Below are 12,689 nucleotides of genomic sequence, written 5' to 3' on the forward strand. Positions count from 1 at the left end.
CATTCAATTGAGAAGGTAGAAGTAAGATATAATTTTGTTGAGCACATCGTTCAATCTATGCAAGAATAATTACTAGTGATTAAAAAAAGTATAACTATAGGAAAGATGAAGATATTTAGCTTCACAACTTACTTGTGCTACCTTCTTTTAGCAAAGAATTGCCAAATATTTGAGGCAAAGAACAAAAGGCTTGATATTGAGGTCTATAAGTTTGATGAGAAAACTCAGAAGAAATCAGAGACTACAAGTCCAGTATATGAGTGGACACATCAGATGAGGATGATTGTTAACAATAATAACTACAACTATTTTCTAGAATTCTTTTTCACACCTATTTACTAAAAAATCATAGGCTTTTCTATGCATACACTGCATGTGTCTTGTCAAGATTTTATTCAACTTGGATGTCAAATTCAATTGGTTGACTAGTTCTTAATGGAAGAGTAAACTATCTTAAAGTTTTACAGCCTAGTAATTGAACTGTGCAAACTTCAAACACATGCTAGAGAAAGGGATTCTACAATAGAAAATGTATGAAAAATGGAGAGCACAAATGAAATTTTCATTGGAGAACAAAAGAAAATGATATTTCCTTCCTTTCCTTTCACAATTGGAGGCTTCACATTTGAGAGAAAGGATTTCAAAGTGGCAAATGAATTAGGAAATTTTTTTGGCTTTCATTTTGTCAGTCCATAAAATTACAATCCACTAAACATAATAAAAACAAGACTTATTGCCAATGGGAACTTTGCAAGAAAATATCAACATTAGGAGATTCCATTGATAGAAAAGTTTAAAAAACATGGATTCGTGGTATAAGGTTAAGAAAGAAATGGAGAAATATGCAACATAGAAGAATATTTTAATATAAGATTGTCATCCCCAATTACGACATTTCACATATCCAAGTCACACAAATCAAAGCCTATGACATACTTAAATTTGTACAAGAAAGCATCTCCAACCTTTTAAGAGTCCTATGCCAAAAGCAATTAAAGAGGCATGCAAATCTGAATTATGGTGTCAACCCAAGATGACTAATTTTTAGAAAATGAGGAAAATTTGGGTGAACCAAAAACCTCAATAGGTTTTGAGGAAATTGAGGAGGATTAAATTTCCAAAAATTATTGGAATGAAGAGCATCCAACTGTACTATATGAATTTGGTAGTTGTAGTGACGGTGATAGTCAAAGACAGAAGGACCTCAAGTCTGATGGAGACATTCAAGGTATTCAAAATTCTAGGTCAATCAAGGGTAGGCATATTTTTAATAGTCAAATGAGTGATTTTATTAAACAAATGTATAATAAAGAGGCAACTATGATAACAAAAATGGGTTATGCAAGTATAGGGCCCATTGGTGCACGTAGTGAAGGGATTTGGAATTGAGTTCCAGTACCAAATGGACTTAAAAGAAGAAGTAAACTAATCATTGTTAAATCTTTGTCATCCCAACACAATATTTGTTAAATCTTCAAATCCAGTTGTAGTTGATCCTATTGGCCCTGGCACTACCACTAGCATGGATGAACCTTGTGCACAAAAGAAAAAATTTATGACAATTACAACATAAGCAATGTTAGTAGCTACTTCACCAATGTATGCACCATTAGCTTCTATTCAAAACCCTAAAATTAGTCCTCAAATGCCAAGATTTGGAATGGGCCATTTTCAATATGTTGGCAATCCTCAAAATACAATTGTAGGTAGAGTATGTTTAAATGGATTTGAAGGAGCATACAACAATATAACTAATAATTCACCTTCCAAACTCTCAATTGTGTCAAAAAACTCAAATTTTAGTTTAAAGGAGTTTGCATCAAAGTTTGATTAGACAAGAAAAAGAAATAGGCAAATCATGAAGACTTTAAAAAGTGATGTAATTGTTGAATGTTAGAGAACTACTAGTAGTATATTCCTAATATATGATCAAAATGTTGATCTCAGATTGGTTTTGACAATTGAGTTTCAACACACTTAAACTATTTTCTATGTTGATAGTGTAGATGTTGAGTTACAATATATGGCAAGCAAGAAATTCAACAAGTGATGATTCATTCAGATGCCAAGCAAATAGACAGTGCTGAGCAAGTTTCAAGTATCGAGTGACTAATAGATGCTGAGCAAGTTCAAGTGTTGAGCAAGAAAAAATTTAGTATGTGTTAAGCATCAGTAATCAGCAAGTGCCAAGCAACATAAAATAAACATAAGAGTTTGTGCCCTCACAAACTAAGATGAAAACTATTTTTGAGCTAACATATGGATAAATCTCAAAGGATTAAAGATAAGATCGAATCTATTTGGATTCCTTATGTAATCAACATGAAACCAATTAGAAAAATGGAAAGATTTGAATGGGAAAGTTAGATGAATCTTAATCATAGATTCATACCTAACCCTAAGTCATGCAATCTTTTTAAAGGAGGTAAAGCCCAATATTTCATAGATAGATAGAGAGTGTGCCAAAGAGAATGCATGTGAGGAGATAATGCTAGAAAATATTTGAAGGATGTGAAAGGGGTGATTTGATCAAGTCAATAGTGACTTCGAAGAAGGATATAATTGTAGAATCAGTTATCAAAATAAAGGATAAGGCTTACAACATTTTCATACTAGATCAGTGAGGATCGGATTGGACATAACAAGTATCTAAAATCAAAAATAGCAAATTACAAGTAATCAGATCAAACATTCTACTATACTTTCTAACAATTGTATCTACTAGTAGTCATCTAGCTTGTTTGTAATGGGCTAGCCCCCTTGTTTTGGCTAATTTTATTTCAAAAAAAATTATATTAGCAAAATGAAATCCTATGTGGATAGGATGGTTTAACAACCATTGTTTAAAGCCTTTAATAGAGTGACATTCCAAGTGAATGTTTTGTAAATCCTTTAGCTAGGTACACTTTTGATAGAGTGTTAAAATTGTTTAACAAGATAGGATCTAACAATCCTTGTAAGCTTTTAACAAGGAAAGCCTTTCACAGGGAAAATCATGAGAATGGTCAAAATATGTAACCATAACATGTGAACTTTATTGCTTCAGTAGTGAAGAGTTGTGGGTGTCATCCCCGCCCTAGTTTTACCTTTTCATTGGAGGGTTTCTGGGTAATCATATATGGTGTCAAGTGTTTATGTGGATGCATTTTCTTTACATGTTATTTCCATATGTTTATGCATAAATTTTTTTGAAGTTAAAAGTTTTATTGGTTAAAGTTTAGTACTTCTAATTCACCCCCCCTCTGAAAAGTATACTTTTCACTTGTAAATCCCAACAATTTTTATCAAAGCTAAGTTCTCATTAGGAGAAGCCTTACAACTTGGAGAAAAGATCTTGAGATGGAAGTATACAATTTGGGAAAGACCATTGAAAATTAGGAGATTGAGATACATCTCTTACTACAACAATTGGATGAAGCCAAAAATGCTTTGTGGAGTTCACTAAAGAGAAGGAAAGAGATTGCCATAGTTGAGAATGACACCCAATACAAGGAGATTGATACCACAAAGATATTTGCAAATTGTAACACTTGTGAGTTTGATGAAACAATTGTAGATCTTATGGATAAGAACAAAGCACAAGCTAAAGAGATCAGAAATCTCAAGTTGGAGCAAGAATCAAAAGCAATACTACTATGTGAAGTGACTGAACAAAAGAAGAAATCTATACAAGATAAGGCCATCATTGAAGAAGACAAAAGAATCCTATAAAATAGATTGGAACAATAATCAGTAAAACTATCTAGGATCTCAAACATGCAACTACACACCCTAAGTCAAATGATGAATGTACATCATGAGTTGAATGTTAAGGATATTGAGATAACTACATTGAAGTTACAAAATGAGCAACTATAGAATGACCTTAAAAGAGAGAATTTGTTTTTTGAAAGCTTCAACAATCCAAATGAAGTAGTCAAGTACTTTGAGAAACTACTAAAATCCCCTAGATCTAGTAAAGACACATCAAGTTTGGGCTACACAAGCATTGAAGAAGGAGAGTCATCCAAGACTGTGGAACAAAGGAATGACAAATGTAAGAAATCCAAACCCACTTGTCATTTTTGTGGTAAGAAAGGACATACAACTAATATCTATAGGAATAAGAATGATTGTCAGAATGCCAAGCCAAAGAATATGATCCATTTTTAGAAGTGCAAAAAACAAGGTCATGAGGCATATGAATGTAGGACTAAGACTATGCATGAACCAAGATTTGAAGGATGCTACTACAATTGTCAAAATTTTGGACAAAAAGCCTTTTCGTGCAAATCCAAGACCACATGGTCATAAAACAAGGGAAGAAGCCATGAAAATTCCTACAATTGGGACTATAATACAAGACATAACTATCACTACTATCAAGAGTATGGACACATCCCTAAAAATTGCATAAGAACACATTTTAGTGGAAGCTATAGCAAATGGTTAAGCCAAACTACTTGCTTTAGTTGTTTGAAGACTCATCATATCAGTAAGCACCAGCCAACAAGATCAAAGGCACGTAAGTCAAAGTCAAAAAAAGGAAAAGGCAAGATAGATGTTGAGCATATTAGAGGAGAGATGTATAAAACATGGAAGAAGAAAGATGGATGTAGCACATCAAATGAAGGGATCACTTGACCTAAATGGTCAAGTGGTCATACTTCATCAAACTAAGAAAAAGAAGGTATGTGAGACGAATATTTAAATATTTCATCATACATTAGTTTATAGAATAAGCTAGTACTGAAAAAGGATAGATCAACATGAATAAAGATGCAAGGTTAAATCTTCAAAGTTTTCACATTGTTGCCAAATAAGGAAAGTTTCCTTCAAATTCTGAGTAAAACCCTAATATATGACGAGTTGTCTGCTAAAGCCAGCTGAAGTTGGGTTATTCATGGCTGCCAAGTAAAAAGGAAAATTCTTATTGAAGCCAAGTAAGAGAAACTCTAGTGGATGCTGAGTGTTGGAAAATTAATGAAAGTTGAGTAAAGAAAAATTGCATAAGGAGCTGAGCGGATAGCTATATATGCACTAAGCATTAAATGCTATGTAATGAAGGATTTAAGGTCAATTTTTTGATCATTTCTCATCATTAAAAAAGTAGAGTGAGATCAAGAAGATAATAGAAGTGATTTCAAGAAAGGATGATGAGTTCAAGAAAATTCCAATAATGATTCAGATGGATATCATTCATTCAAGGTATTTACTCAAGTGTTGAGCTATACAGTTACACAATTTTTACATCTTGAAATCCTAGTTTTTAGAAATGACATCTATCTCTAGGAATCCTAAGGACAAGGAGCCTTTTGAGGTTTAGTTGGTTAGAAATAAAGTTAAACAATAGGGTTTTAGTCCAATTCCTAAAGTGGCTTACAAAAATGACCCTACTAATGCTTTATCTATTATTCCACCTAAGGTCGTTATGGTGCAAAATGTCAAAAAGTGTTATAATTGTAAAGTTTGAGCAATTGGTTACATGGAGATTTGGCAAGCCTATGATAAACTTTGTGAGAACGGGGTATTAAAGGAAGATTTTTAGATTGTTCAAAGGAAGGGCTTAACCCAAGCCCTAGATTTCCTTATAGTTTTCAAGACTGAATGGTTAAGAATAGTTTTGAGCCAGATTAATAATGGATGCCTATGGTTGGAGGATGGACCTATTAAGTTGTCAAAGAGAATCATACTAGGGTGACAGGTTACCCAACCCTAGAATGTCCAAAGTAACCGAGGAGTGATTCAAAAGAAGCCATTAAAAAGAACACTGGGGCAAAGTGGAATAAAAAGAGGCATGGCTATTGATACAATTAGAGATCCACTTGTAGAATTTTTTGTTAGGTTCACATACCATAAATTCTACCAGTCAAGTTGACTGAATAGTGTACCATGCATTGTAGTTGATGTGGGATAAAAACTTGTCAAGAAGGATCATATGTATGATCTAGCAGAACTATAGCTACAACAAATTATGGAGAATTTGGGGGCAATAAGAAGATCCAAGAGTGCTTAGTGTAAGTTTGGATCAATTTTGATATGCATATTTTTCTATGTTTAGAATGAATTTTCCTCTTTTGTTAAGATAAGTTGGAAGACAAATAGGTTTATAGCAGTACAATGAAATGAGTACATAGAGTATATAGGAGCTAATTTTGAAACCTTAATGACAAGCTATTTTGAGGATTTTAAGAAGTCCATGAAGCAAAGACTAGGGATTCCAGTCTCCCTAGCTGATTACCATATCAATGACATTTGTTTCTTAGTTGACATTGAATACACTTATATCCAAGTAGTGGTACCAAGGGTGAAATGGCTAAGGAAACTTGAATATGAGATAAACATAGATGAGGCCTCAATAACAAGCACAACATTGCTTGTAGAAGACATTGATAAAAGTGTAAAACCTTTTGGAACTTTTGATGTTGTAAAGTCTAAGGTAGAGATGGAGTTGAAAACTACATCAACTCTAAAGAAAAAGGAAAAATTGTTCAAGAAGCGTAAGGAAAAATTATGACAAGGGACAACAGAAGGTGAAGAAGAAGATGAAGAAGAAAAGAAGAAGAATAGGGCCAAGAGCCACTTTCCTTGACACAAGACATGGGAGAAGATGCTAAAGAGGAAGAAGATGTTGAGGAGGAAGAGCAAGCTAAGGAAGAACCTACCAAAATAGAGCACAAAAAGAGAAAAGCTCAGAAACAACCTACAACACAACTCAAGGGTAAGTAAACTACCAAGCCAAGTCTAGCTAAGCTTACTACAAGGGCAAGTACAAGAGCCACAGCTAAAGAGGCTAAGGAGCAAGAGAAGAAGAAGGTTACCAAGTAGCAAGGTCCAACCAAGAAGAAATTGAGAAGGAAATATGTTGCTCAACCTGACTCAAATGAAGAGAGAACAAAGTCAGAAGATATAAGCCAATTTAGAGTGGTAACTCAAACCACCAAGTCCGATTTAGAAAATATAAGTGATAGTATTAGAGATAATGCAGACTTATCTAGCTTAAAGAGGATTGATTTTAATAAGTTGAGTAGAGGAGAACAAAATATGGTTGAAGAATCAATCTACACCATGATGGAAAATTTCAAGAACACCCCATTTGAACTTAACAATTCAATGTCCAAAGAGTTATATTATATTGTTGAAAATAAATGACGTTATTTCCCCAATATGGAGAAAGAAATAAGAGAGTCAAAATTGGCTTGAATAACTCTTGAGATCACAAAAGGACAAATAACCAAGGCCAATAAGAAGAATGGGAGAAAATTTACACCCAAGTATAGAGCCTTTAGCATTCTTCAAAATAAGATTGATGACATTGTCAAAAAGTCCACTCAAATGTGAAAATTAATCTATGGACTAACAACTATAAAAGAAGGAGAGGAAGGTTCCTTTGAAGGGAGAAACATTGGAGAAAAAGATGAAAATGATAAGGTGAAGGTGAAGAAGAAAAGGTAGCTTATATAGTAGAGAAGGAAACTTAAAAAGATGATATGGAAACTATTGAAGAACAAAAAATAGAATAGAGTGTGCAAGACACACAATTGCCACCTCCAAGTCCTCCACATGACACCTCTACACCTGCAGAATGAATTAAAGTAAAGGATGTTCCTAGCAATTTTGGTCAGAACATAAACCCATTTACTGTTGAGGATCTCAAGAAGATCCTTGACAAATTGACTCTACAAGCTCAATTATGTAGTAATCCAGTGTTGGTCAGTGTAGATGAGTTGCAAAAACTAGTAACTAACTTGACTAGGGATAAGATGGCAACACAAGAAACATCTTCTATCATCCCTATAGCTACAAGTGGACAACCTAAAGAGTAAGTGACACAAGATACATCAACTAAGGTTGATTCCATAGATAAAGTCACTACAACTGTTAAGGAGCCAACAAAGGACCAAACAGGACAAGTGGATACCTTTGTTCCTATTGCACAAGTACAAGGTCCACCATCATAGATAATAGTAATTGACCAAGGAAGATTAGAGGAGGAGAAGGAGACCCTAAAGGAAAAGGAGCAAGAAACAATTCAAACTTTAGTTAATCCACCAACCATTGGGACTCCAAAAAGAATGCCTCAAAAGCCAAGCACTGAAGTAATACCACTTAAAATTTCAGCACCAAGCTCAAGCTCTACAAATTTTTTTAAGGGTACTTCACTATGGAGACCCTACACTAGATGAAGAAATAGTCATTCCTAAGTATGACTATGCAACCATGAACATTGATTAGATCAATGAAGTGCAAGAGGTAGTGGAAAGGAAGAAGAAGTAGGAGACACTCAGAAATGAGTATAAACAAAGGCAAGCATTAATTGAAATAAAAGACATCTTTCTAGATGCATTTAGCTTGTAGGCACCTAATGAAACAAAGCCCATTATGGAGGAACTTTTAGACATAGTGGACCAGGTGCAAAGTAAAGACCATGATACTAATGTAAAACTGATGGAATGGTCAGAAAAAAGTTTCAAACAAAGGTGAATGGAAGAATATCTAGTGAGATAACACTATCACAAGTATAGCTAGTTAAGAAAATTGAAAAGGTGAAGATAATACTTGAGAATATCTTCTCATTGTACTCAAAATTGTGTGATCCTTCCATCTTCATATAGTAATCTAGCCAGACAATAATGAGCTTGGAAAGGAACTTGAAGATATCTAGCATGCAACTGCCAAGAGATCAAACTCAAAGTGAGAAGCACTCTAACACAATGCTTCACACACAAAAGGAACTGGTTGTATTAATAGAAAAAGAGGCTAACACAAGAGTCAAATTAGTTTGGATTCAATCCTCCCTAACTCCTCACATGAAAATTTTACAAAAAGATCTAGCCTACATAGAAAATGTGATAAAGAAAGATCCAGACCTTTCTAGATTAGATGGCTTTGTCCACCTTGCAGTAGAGACCGCTATACAAATCAAATCCCTAGAAGCTGCAATACAAAACTGGGATGCTGCTCTAAAAATTGTAATGGAAGTGAACAAGACCTTGTTGTCCAAATATTTAGTTATTGTATAGACCCTTTGACATAAGTATCAAAAAGGGGGAGAAATTAGAAAAAAGGGGGAGTGAGAAAAATTACAAAGCTAGAAGGACACTTAATCTACAAGGGGAAATATGTGAAAGGGGGAGCTAAAATGAAATGGGGAGTGATAAATAAACAAAGAAAAGAAGGGAGAAGAGAAAAAAAAGAAATAGGGCATAATAGGATACATCAGATAAAGAGTATTAGAATTCAAAATAAAGACAAGAAAAATTAGCAGAGGCAAATCAATCTACTCAGAAAGATTTTGGATAAAAGGATATGACACATCAACTTAGGGGGAGATACAAAATTTTGAGGTATATAATCCTTCAAAAAATTTTGAACAATTTTGAAGCTTTGTATATATGTTGAATAAAATATATATTATACTTAAGGAGATTAGTTTCATCATGTATAGTTAAGTGTTTTTGACACTCATGTCAAAGGGGGAGATTGTTGATGTCATATTGGTTTTGACAATTGATTGTCAACACACATAAACTATTTTCTAAGTTGATAGTGTAGATGTCAAGTTACAATATGTGTTGAGCAAGAAATTTAGCAAGTGTTAAGTCATTCAGATGCCAACCAAACAGATAGTGTCGAGCAAGTTTCAAGTGCAGAGTGACTAATAGATGCTGAGCAAGTTCAAGTGCTAAGCAAGAAAGAATTTAGCATGCGTGAAGCATCAATAATTAACAAGTGCCAAGCAACATAGAATCAACATAAGAGTTTGTGCCCTCAAAAACTAAGGCATAAACCATTTTTGAGCTAACAAATGGATAAATTTCAAAGGATTAAAGATAAGATCGAATCTATTTGGTTTCCCTATGTAATCAACATGCAACCAATCAGAAAAATGGAAAGATTTGAATAGGAAAGTTAGATGAATCTTAATTGTAGATTCATACTTAACCCAATTCCATGAAATCTTTTTAAAGGAGGCAAAGCCCCATAATTTAGAAATAGATAAGAGAGTTTGCGAAAGAGAATGCATGTGAGGAGATAATGCTTGCAAAGATTTGAAGGAAGTGAAAGGCGTGATTTGATCAAGTTGAAGATGACTTAGAAGAAGGACAAAATTGCAAAATCTGTTATCAAAATAAAGGATCAAGGTTATAGAATTTTCATACTAGATCGGTGAGGATCAGATTGGACAGAACAAGGATTTGAAATCAACAATAGAAAATTGCAAGTAATCAAGTCAAATATTCTACTATACTTTCTAACAATTGTATCAGCGGAATGAAATCCTATGGAGATAGATGTGTTTAAAAACCATTGTATAAAACCTTTAATAGGGTGAAATTCAAAGTGAATGTTTTTTAAATCCTTTATATAGGTACACTTTTGATAGAGTGTTAAAATCCTTTAACAAGATAGGGTCTAAAAATATTTGTAAGCTTTTAATAGGGCAGGCCTTTCATAGGGAAAATCATGAGAATGGTAAAAAATGTAACCTTAATAGGTGAACTTTATTGTTACAGTAGTGAAGAGTTGTGGGTGTCATCCCCACCCTAGTTTTACCTTCTCATTAGAGGGTTTCTAGGTAATCATATTTGGTGTCAATTTTTTATGTGGATGCATTTTCTTTACATGTTATTTCCATATGTTTTTGCATACAATATTTTAAAGTTAAAAGTTTTATTGGTTAAAGTTTAGGACTTCTAATTCAACCCCCCCACCCCCCCCCCCCCCCCCCCCCCCGCCCTCTCTTAGAAGTATACTTCCCAATTGTAAATCCCAATACCAAACACCGAAATGATGAACTTCACACCTATTATGCCCTTGGCTAGAGATAATAATCTACTAGAAAAAGTTATAAATTGTAATGATGTACAAGTTACCAGTCTCCAAATGGATTTCTAAAAAGTTAATTTTTTGACAAAATCAACATATCAAAAGAGAGAGACAAAATGATCTACTCTACACTTATAAAAGCAAAGAGGGCAACGAAAAAGGCTTACAAAAAAATAGAAAAGTTATAGGTAGACCTTGATAATGCAAAGGCCAAGGAGAAAGCAATAGACAATAGGCTCAAGGAATTGCAAAATAAGATAAAGAATTCTTCTTCTATGAGGGTAATTATACAACAAGAAAAGATGAATGGACAACTGAAAATTTTGACTAAAGAATTGGATGAGTGCAGAAAAAAAATTCAGCATGAAAAATTCTCTACTAAACAACTATTGAAGTTTGTAGAGAGCAGTGCACAGGTCAAAAATAAATTGAAAACTAACCTAGACTCTATTGTCAAGGAAAATAATAATTTGAAGATTGAATTGGAGAATGGAAGGAAAAATCACTCCTATACTTAAATGAATCCATAATTTGAAGATTGAATTAGAGAATGAAAAGAAAAAAGATGAGTCTAAGGAAAAGATAGTTGATAATTTACAGAAGGAATTGGGGAATGATAGGAAAAAAGAGGAGTATAGTGAAAACACAATCCACAATTTGAAGAAGCAATTGGAGAATATGAAGAAAAAAGAGGAGTCAACTACAAAAATAGTCCTTGATTTGAAGAAGGAATTGGAGAATGTGAAGAAAATGGAGTCTAGTGTAACTACAAATAGTAACACAATCCACCATATGAAGAAGTAATTTTAGAATGTGAAGAAAAAAGAGGAGTCAATTGCAAAGAAAATCCTTGATTTGAAGAAGGAATTAGAGAAAGTGAACAAAGAGGAGTTTACTTAAAAAATCCATGATTTGAAGAATAAATTAGAAAATGCAGAGAAAAACAAGGAGTCCACTACAAAGACAATCCATGATTTGCAAAGGGAACTTGGGGATGAGAAGAAAAAAGAGGTAGGTATTGCAAAGACAATCAAAGATTTGTAGAAGTAACTAGAGGATGAGAGGAAAAGAGCAACTAAATAGAAAGGGAAACTAGAGGAAATACATAAAAAGAGTAAAATAATGATGTCTAAAATGAAGAAAAGGATGAAGAATGTAATTTCACAAAATATAACAACATCTTCTTAAGACCATCATGTCAAGGATACTATAATAAACATAGTTAAGCTTACCAAACAAGAAAATTGGGAGAAATTAATGAAAAACAATGATAGTTTGTTTGAATGGCTTGATTTAAATAGCAATCCCAAAGTTGTCTATGAAAATTTTAAAAAAGATGTCAAGGGTAAAGGAAGTACCTTCACTAATTCCTTAAAAAGTCTTGCTATACAAATTTTTAATAAAGTACAGAGATTCAGTGATAAGGATTTTGGCAAACCAAGGAATAAACAACTACTTAGATGCATCTATAATGACCTTTGTTGTTTTCTACAATTGTGAACAATTAATGGAAATAGATGAAGCTCTCAAATTTTCTTCTAGAGACTTAATGAAGATGAATCAGAACATACTAAACTTGCTAAATGTTGGATTACCAAATCCAACTTACTAAAAAGTAAAATTTATTATAAATGAATATTAAATAAAAAAGTTACACAACACCATGAATTTTGATTTAGACAACTTACTTAAGGAAACCACTCCAGAAAGAATTGCAAGTTGCATGAAACCACTATCAAGAATGAATCTAGTTATAGATAAATTCCTTGATTCATGTAAAAATATCTCTTTGAAGTATTCACTGTTGACAAGGTTACAATGATTTAGCTAGAACCTCAGAAAATAGAGCTTCCAAATGATGTAGAATAGAGTGCTCTAAA

This window comes from Cupressus sempervirens, chromosome 4 (genome assembly GCF_028749045.1).
Source record: "Cupressus sempervirens isolate cs-2001-9-10 chromosome 4, ASM2874904v1, whole genome shotgun sequence".
NCBI lineage: Eukaryota > Viridiplantae > Streptophyta > Pinopsida > Cupressales > Cupressaceae > Cupressus > Cupressus sempervirens.